The sequence below is a fragment of the Tupaia chinensis genome, unplaced genomic scaffold (assembly GCF_000334495.1).
Source record: "Tupaia chinensis unplaced genomic scaffold, TupChi_1.0 Scaffold143836_1, whole genome shotgun sequence".
Taxonomy (NCBI): Eukaryota; Metazoa; Chordata; class Mammalia; order Scandentia; family Tupaiidae; genus Tupaia; species Tupaia belangeri.
Window position 1 is genome coordinate 2,993,568 of NW_006203686.1, and position 8,739 is coordinate 3,002,306.

The 8,739-nt window shown below is 39.2% G+C and overlaps 1 pseudogene; it reads left to right on the plus strand.

The window, feature by feature from the left end:
• The first annotated feature begins 2,584 nt into the window (after positions 1 to 2,584).
• On the plus strand, positions 2,585 to 5,177 carry LOC102496093 (ER membrane protein complex subunit 4 pseudogene; annotated as a pseudogene).
• The last annotated feature ends 3,562 nt before the right edge of the window (positions 5,178 to 8,739 follow it).

Here is an 8,739-nt window from a genome sequence, read left to right on the forward strand (position 1 = left end):
ACTTGGGGCTGTTATAGGTATATAAATTTACTTCTACAACTTTATGGGTTTGATATATAATATTTGCCACACCACTTTATTATAAGAAGGTACATAAGCATATTTCACACTAGTCATATTTTACTATTATGAAAATTCTCCTACTGTCCTTTGTCCTTTGTATTTTAATTACCTACACTGAGCTGCAATGGATAGTTTCATTCTTTATCTATTTCCAGGACTATTAGTCTGGCACCTCTTTTACTTCTTTGTAAGAAATGTACCTAAATTACCAAGTGGAAGGAATAATTCATGATTTTTCTTGAAGCTGAGAAAGCTATTTCCCAAAATATAAAAATAATTATTGCAAAATATTCATTCTCAAAAATATCCAAATGTCACAACCTTTGGGAGGAGCCACTGATAAGTTTGACATCTTATTTATAAATAATAAATATTGATGCATTGGCAGTGGATAAATAAAAGAGAGAAAAAATAAAATTATCCTTGTTTCCCTTTTTAAAAAAAATTTTAAAGATGAGTCTAGGGGCCAGCTGGTGGCATGGTGTTTAAAGCACTGGACTCCCACATAGCCAACAGTGGTTCAAGTCCCAGACCTGGCAGCTTGCTTTCTAACTTTCCTTCTCTCTCTCTTTCTCTCTCTCTCTCTCTCTCTCTCTCTCTCTCTCTCACACACACACACACACACACATGTCCTATAGCAAATTTAAAAATAATACTAATAAATAAAATTAAACAAATAATTCTTTTTTTAAAATGTGAGCCTAGGGAACCAGCAGTTAGCATAATGGCTATGTCGCTGGACTCCCACGTAGTCGACCGCGGTTCGCATCCCGGACCCGGTGGCTTAGAACTCACACTGGGCGCATTGCGTGCGTGCCCAAGATCCCGAGAGGAGAATGGAGGAGAAGGGATTGCGGCATGACCATCCCCCATGGGGGGTGATTTCTAGCTTTCTGTCTCTATGTCTCTGTCTGTCTGTCGAGCACACATGCCCTATAGCGAAAACCTCTCCAAAAAAAAAAAAAATGCTAAAAAAATGTGAGCCTAAATGTGAGGATGATACACGTGTTCACACATGTCCTTAGAGCAGAAGTTCCTAACATTGAAATCAAGTGCGTTTACATCACTGATGAAAGACTCAAATAGTGAAATGGAATGTTTATTTAAAATGACTGCACATTTATAATCATTTACAAGTAAAGCATAGAATATGCTGCATGCAATGGTTGTACCTCACGTTTTTAAAAGGAAAATTGTTTTCATTGTTGCTGTTGGGTAGGAATTAATCCAAATTAGCAGTAAATTCAGAGCAGCAATTTCTATTATATAACTACCATGAGAGAAGTACAGCTCACAAATTGTATTTTCTAATTGGTTTCTTAAAATACAGCTTTATCAATCCTTCTATTACATATAAATACATATATATATATATATATACACATATATATGCTTATCATAGTACCCTTGCTTCAGCTAAACATTGATTTGTCAGCTACTGTAAACATTTAAACTGACTGGCCAGTATTTTGAAAAGTCATTTTCATGTGTACCTTTATATTCCAGTCGCTTTGGTAATGTCTGCTATTATAAGAAGCTGAACAATGATGATTCTCTGACAGGAGCACGTCACTGAAATAACTTCCCAGAAACTATGTATTTCCCTATTAGCTGTGTAAGAATTCAGTTCTGCAGTAGAATACAAAACCCAGATCTATAAGTCATGTGACCTTGGGAAAGTTACCTAGCCTTCCTGAGTGTTTCTGTGACTTCTACAGAGGAGACATGAAAACATAATCTACTTCATAATATCAAAGTGAGCTTGAAATAAGATCATTCATGCAAAGCAGTGAGCATAGTGCCCGGCACATGAACAGCATTCAATATTGCTTACGATCGGCATCACTGGCATCTTCGTCACCACCCTTATCATCACCGTTGGTATTGCTGCCATCATCATCATCATCATTGTCATCATGAACATCATTATCAGCAGCAGCAGCATTATCATCACCTTCAACATCATCACCAATATCATCATCGTCATCATCAATATCCTCATCACCACCATCATCGTCGCCATCATCATCAATATCCTCATCACCACCATCATTGTCGCCATCATCACCAATATCATCATCGTCATCATCCATATCCTCATCACCACCATCATCGTCGCCATCATCATCACCAACATCCTCAATCACCACCATCATCATCGCCATCATCATCATCATCAATATCCCCATCACCACCATCATCGTCGCCATCATCACCAATATCATCATCATCATCATCATCATCAATATCCTCATCACCATCATCATCATCACCATCAGCAACATCAATATCCTCATCATCACCATCACCCAAAGATAGAATATGTTCTTTCATTGTGCCCTGAATGTGCTTCACAAGCATCAATCTTAAAACATAAAAGTAAAAAAGGTAAAACAAAGCAAATAATAAACCAAAATACCTTTATGAGAAATTTTAAATCCTGAAAGATGGCTCTTTTTCCAGGGCTCCCTCAAAAGACAGTAGGACAGGAAGAGTCCCACTGCTTCGTTAAGCCCCTATCATGATGGTATGTGGCTATATTTTTCCATCCTTATAGTCATCCTGTGACGTGGGTATCATCTCCTTTAAAGGCCAGAGCTGGTCCCATTACAGAGAGGTGCTCAAACTCCACCTGAGAGAAACTGCTCTTAATCTAGGAGGCAATTCCTTCACAAAAGTGACTTCTGCTGTGCCATGTGACCTCACCACTCTGGTCCCTTCTGGATTAGAACAGGGTCAAGGGTCTATTGTTCTTATAGATCTATTCTACAGGGACATGGGCTAAGACTGGATGGTGACTAATGGTATAGGATTTTTCTTGGGGGAATTTGAACTGAAGACATTTACAGATAGAGTTGGTCAGCATATGGCAGTAGGACCAGAAAAAAAGCAATAAACAGTGACAAGCTTATTCCTGGATCCTAAGAGTTGGCTGTTAAGTATGTATATTTACTACCCTCCAACCACAAGATTTTTTTTTCTGAAGAAAGAAGATATACATATACTTGTGTGTGTGTGTGTGTGTGTGTGTAGAAAGAGAGATAAAAGGACATAGAAAAAAAAGACATACAAAAATATCTCATAAATACATGTATCTATACCCTTTTAATATCACCTTTATTTTTGTGTGTATGAACATACAGATATGTATCCAATGTGTGTATATGTGTGTGTGTGTGTGTTTTAAATCCAGTTTATTTAGTCATGTAATTTAAACATCTTCTTTGGTTAGAGGGCACATGTGCCCATCAGAGGAACACAGAAAGACAGAGATAGGTAGAGGAGAAAGTCACATGGGGAATGGTCATGTTTCAATTCCTTCTCCTAGCTCTCTCTCTCAATCTCTTGGTCATGTCCTAATTCCTTCTCCTAGCTCTCTCTCTCCTTTTGGGATTTCGGGCATGCATGCATATGCACCTGGTGTGTTTCTCAAGCCACCAAGTCTGGTACTCAAACCACCTAGTTGGCCATGTGGGATCCAACCGCCTTAACCACCAGGCCACAGAGCCAGTCCTAGACTAAACTTTTAAAGGAAACTACATCAACTTTTTGAAACAGACCTCAAGACAATAGCATAGTCAAAGTCCAGATTCTAATCTAGGAGTTTTAACTTTTAAATATCACCAGCCCATGCATTTGTGTCCTAAGGCTTTCTACCATGCTAAATGATCATCCATATGAGCATTTGATGAGCACTCATCAATTCTGACTCAGAAAAAAAAGACTGTTTTAGCCCATTCCATTTGAATTTAGATGAAATTGTTGAGTGCCATGGCTGCTCATTTCTTTCCAAAAATACCCAGCAGGGCTTCAGAAGAACAGTTACACAACTATGTATTCCATGAGGGTGAGTCCAGGCTAGCAGATTTCCTTCAGATTCTGAACACATGCCAGCTCATTGCACAGTTCTTGACTTAATAAAAAGGGGTGCTGAGGTTAATAAAATGGTCTCAGAGGCTAGAATGGTTGGCACTTTAAATGCATCACAAAACTACTACATTTGAGAAAGCACCTTCAAGAGCACCTGGTCTTCAACCAGGACCATGTCCTCTTCCTTAATTACTGTCCTAGAAATTCAAATCATCCACTGTAGAGAATAATATTAAAATGCCTACATTACTCCTGACTTCAAGGAGACGGGGAAGTTGGAAGTGCTCAAGGCGAACAGTCATCAATGTTTAATGCAACTTAATAAAATCATGACCTGCTTTCATAGAGTTCTTGGTACGTCCTCATTAAATTTAACACTTGGGGTTCTTCATTCATCTTAAGAGTGTAAGAAGGTAAAGGCAGCAACAAGAGTCAAAACAGAAATACGACAGTGAGAAGGATTGGAATTCCTAAGTAGCCTATGTAATGATTGTATTATATCACTATCTCGCAGAGTTTAAATGTTACATATTCTATACACAAAGCCACCCACCTCCAAACCAGACTGTCTTTCAAGAGTTAAAAACCATATAAATAGTGGGGAGATGGAGAAATCGGGAACTCGAGTAGGCTACTGGCAAGCACACACTTTAGAGTGAGAAGCTCTGTGGCTCTAGGAAGCAGCATTTGCTGTGACAGTCCAGGGAGGCCTGGTGGCCCACCAAGACCAGCGCTTCAAGTGAGCCATTGAGCTGAGCAGTTCTGGAGGAAGCAGCGGGGACTGGAGTAACCGGGGCAGTGGCCAGGGAGACTCACTGTACCCAGTTGGTTACCTAGACAAGCAAGCGTCTGAAACCAGTGTGCAAGAGACAGATGGGATCCTGGTGGAGAAGCACTGCTGGGACATTGCCTTGGGCCCCTCAAACAGATCCCCATGAACCTCTTCATCACGTAGATGGCGGGCAATACTAGTCCATCTTCCCTACTATGATGATGTGTATGATGGCTGGAGACCCATTCAGGCACTTCTGGCCATTTCGGCAACTTTCAAGATGCCAGAAAGAAGTTCAAGCCAGAAATTTCTTCAGGGTCTGGTGTATCTCACTGGGAACCTGATGGGTTTGGCATTGGCTGTTTACAAGAGTCAGTCCTTGAGACTATCGCCAACACATGCATCAGATTGGTTAGCCTTTACTGAGCCCCCTGAGAGAATGGAGTTCAGTAGTGGGGGACTGCTTTTGTGAACCTGGGGCATCTGGTGCCTATGTATTTGGGTCTCATTTATACCCTTTACACCCAGTGACTCCTCAGCATACTCTTAAAGTGTAACACATATCGAAAAGAACCAAAAAGTTATCTTTTGTCCATGGTAGACAGACTATCCTTGTAGGCAAAGATAATGTGCATATTACTACAAACCCAAAAAACTGTATCTCAATGTCTGACTGAAAATAATGTAGAAAACTTTATTTATACTTCCAGTGCAGAGCAAAACAACAAATAAACCATAACTCTATGTAAACAAAAGAATGGTTGCTGCTGAATCAAAAACTATAGCACCATCTTCTTTCAATAAATTAAATGGTTGAGAATAATGCTTTTTAAAAGTTACATAATTTTCCCTTAAATCTATTTTAATATTCCACTTCTATTTAACATAAGCTAGGACATTAAAATCCTGTTGGAGACACTTGTGGAAGAAACTAATGCCGGATTCAGATTATACTTGATGAAAAAAATAAACCAGAATAAAAGAGCACATAAAAAATATAAAAAATAAGGGCTGGCAAGTGGCATGGTGGTTAAAGGCACTGGATTCCCACATGGCCAACCACAGTTCAAGTCTCGGACCTGGTGGCTTGCTTTCTCACTCTCTCTCTCTCTCATCAAACTGGAAAATAATAATGATAATAAATAAAGTTAAATAAAATAAATAAATAAATAAATAAATAAATAAAAATAAATAAATAGAGACCAGCATATGGTATAATGGCTGCGTCGCTGGACTCCCAGGTAGTCAACCATGGTTCGAGTCCCAGATCCAGTGTTTTAAACTCATGCTGAATAATATTAAGATGCCTACATTGTGCATGCGTGCCCAAGATCCCAAGAGGAGAATGAAGGAGAAGAGAAATGTATCATGGCCATCCTCCCTAGGGAATGATTTCTCACTTTCTATCTCTCTGTCTCTCTCTGTCTTTCTGGCAAGCACAAGTGCCCTATAGCAAAAACCTCTCCAAAAAAATAAAAAAATTAAAACAAGTAAATACCACTCCTACTCATGATGCCCAGATTTCTTAATTCAAAAGTAATTTCAGTTTTCCATGGTGGTCCAATGTTGCATTGATTTTGCAACCAATGTAACTTGATAATAAATTACTTTGCATCCAGTGTAACTTGATACTAGATTGTTTAGTTTCTAACTGCTATGTAGATTGTTCTTTGGCCTCAGCACCTTTATTTCCTAAATCTCATTGCTCCTCATCTAGGCTCATTTATTGCCATTTTACTACTGATTATATTTTTCTTTATAAAAAAGTTGGATTTATAATTCTAACTCAAAAATTTTGGGCCATATCTATAGTCTCTTCCTCTTTATTTTTTTTCTTAACACTATTATGTATCATTTTTTCAAGTTCATCCAGCTCACCCTTGGTGGACAGCTAGGCTATTAACTAGCAAGCTAAAATGTACCAAGAGTAGTTCAATTAACATGTTTCTGTGCTCCTCCCCATCATGTGGGGAATGCATGCATAAGCCCCACCTAGAAGAAGTCTAGACAAAGCCCTTCCTGACCGAAATAAAAAAAAACCCTCCCCTCAGTTCTTCCTTGGCAACCCATTTGCCAGGACCCTTCTCTTCTTGGGAGCTCTGATTTTCCTTCTTCAATAAGCTCCTCACTTTGCTATGCCAAAAAGAATTAAAAGAGAAAGCAAGAAAGAAAAAGAAATCATTCTTTCTACAATATCTTAGGAAGTTTTCCAGAGATTCTTTGATTAGTAATAGTAAGTGAGTCAGTAATGACAGTGGAGACTTCTTTCAGGAGGATCTAAAACACAAAATTTGAGTTAAATAGTAGTGTGTATGCCGCATCCGTTCTTCCACATAATCACCATGCCCTTTTGGGGAAACATCTTTTGTAGAGGCAACAGGGTTCAACTTGGCTCACAGCATCTCAGATTTTATTGGCCTCTCAATGTCTAAGACACCTTAGGAGTAGCATAGAGTTCACCTTACAGCTGGATTAATGGGGGGGGAAATATGTCAAAAAGATTCTATAAATAATACATGTGCTATAGAGATGTACAACAATTAAATGTAAATAGGAAATCATTTTAAAAAAATATTGTCTGCCCCTGCCCAATATTATGATATTTTTTACAGGTTGTTCCCAATTCCATTTCCTATCATAACCAAAACAATATATCCCATAAGAAACAGTATATAAAAGATTTTTGATGTTTGTATTTTTGTGACCTCATCTTCCTTCTATATCCATGATCTAAAAGGCACCCATGAAGTCTTGTTTTCTAAGCATCCCAAATCTCCACAATTTAGTTCAAATTTATGCTTTGTCAACCAAAAGTTTACATTTCAAAGAAGGGAACTTTTGGGTTGATGAGATAAAGAGTTATAGAGCTTCCCCAGAGACTCTCTTTTTTGTCTGCCCAAAAGCTTCTGAAAGTCCCAGTGCTCTAGCTGCACCTGCACTAAATCACATCAGTGTTGCTGGGAGTAAGACAGCATTACTTTTTTTTAAATATATTTTTATTTAATTTTATTTATTAATTCATTTATTTTAATTTAACCAGAGAAAGACACAGAGAGAGAGAGAGAGAGAGAAAGTGAGAAAGCAAGCCACCAGGTCCAGGACTCAAATCCCGGTCAACCATGTGGGAGTGTCCAGCACCTTAACCACCACACCACCTGCCAGTCCCCCAAGACATAGCATTACTAATGTTACATGACATCCCGTGTACAGGAGAATTCCTGTTATAAAGTAACTAGGAATTTCTTTGTCCTTCTCTAGTCTCAGCCAACTCCAACCATGGGTCACCCAACTCCAACCATGGGTCACCCAACTCCAACCATGGGTCACCCAACTCCTCTTGCTTCCAGAGAAAGTTGAAGAGATATGTTCAGTTGTCACCCCCAGAAGTCACCATGTGGGGGAGGAATCCTCAGCCAGCACATATAAGCTTTCGTTGTCATTTACACATCTTTTCTCTAGGGGCGTGTGCAGTAGGTTCTTCCTTTAGGTGAGGGGGACTTGTCTTTAGCAGCCTCAAAAGACATCTTACAAAATTCAAGTTTGATGGTAGCCATGGGTATCATGCCTAAATCACCTGTTAATAGTTGAAAGGATAATTCTTATAGTTCTGATTATCTGAACAAAAATTAGCACAACAGAAGAGAAAGGAATTCTTCCTATTTGTATCTGGACCATGCAAGTGTTTTGATAACTATGAGTCCAGGACATCCCAGGAAGGGCCAGGGCTTGATCTCAGGCCTGGAGTTCACAGAAAGGTGGCTTGTGGTTAGTGCAAACACTGAGGTCACTCAGGCTGCAAGAGTCCAGGCAGCCAGAGCTAGACAGAGAAAAATGATAGACTCCATGTGATAGCAAAAAGGGCCAATTCCTGAGCACATCACAAAACCCTTAGCAGCTTCCTGGAAAAAAAAGTGTTAAAACTGCGGGAGGCTGGGAATGAAATAGCCGCAAGAAAGAGAGAGTCAGAAAGACATAGTAAGGTCCCTCAACCTTGTTTCCCCAGGCTGATATCTAGAAAGTAGAAGTTACAGCAG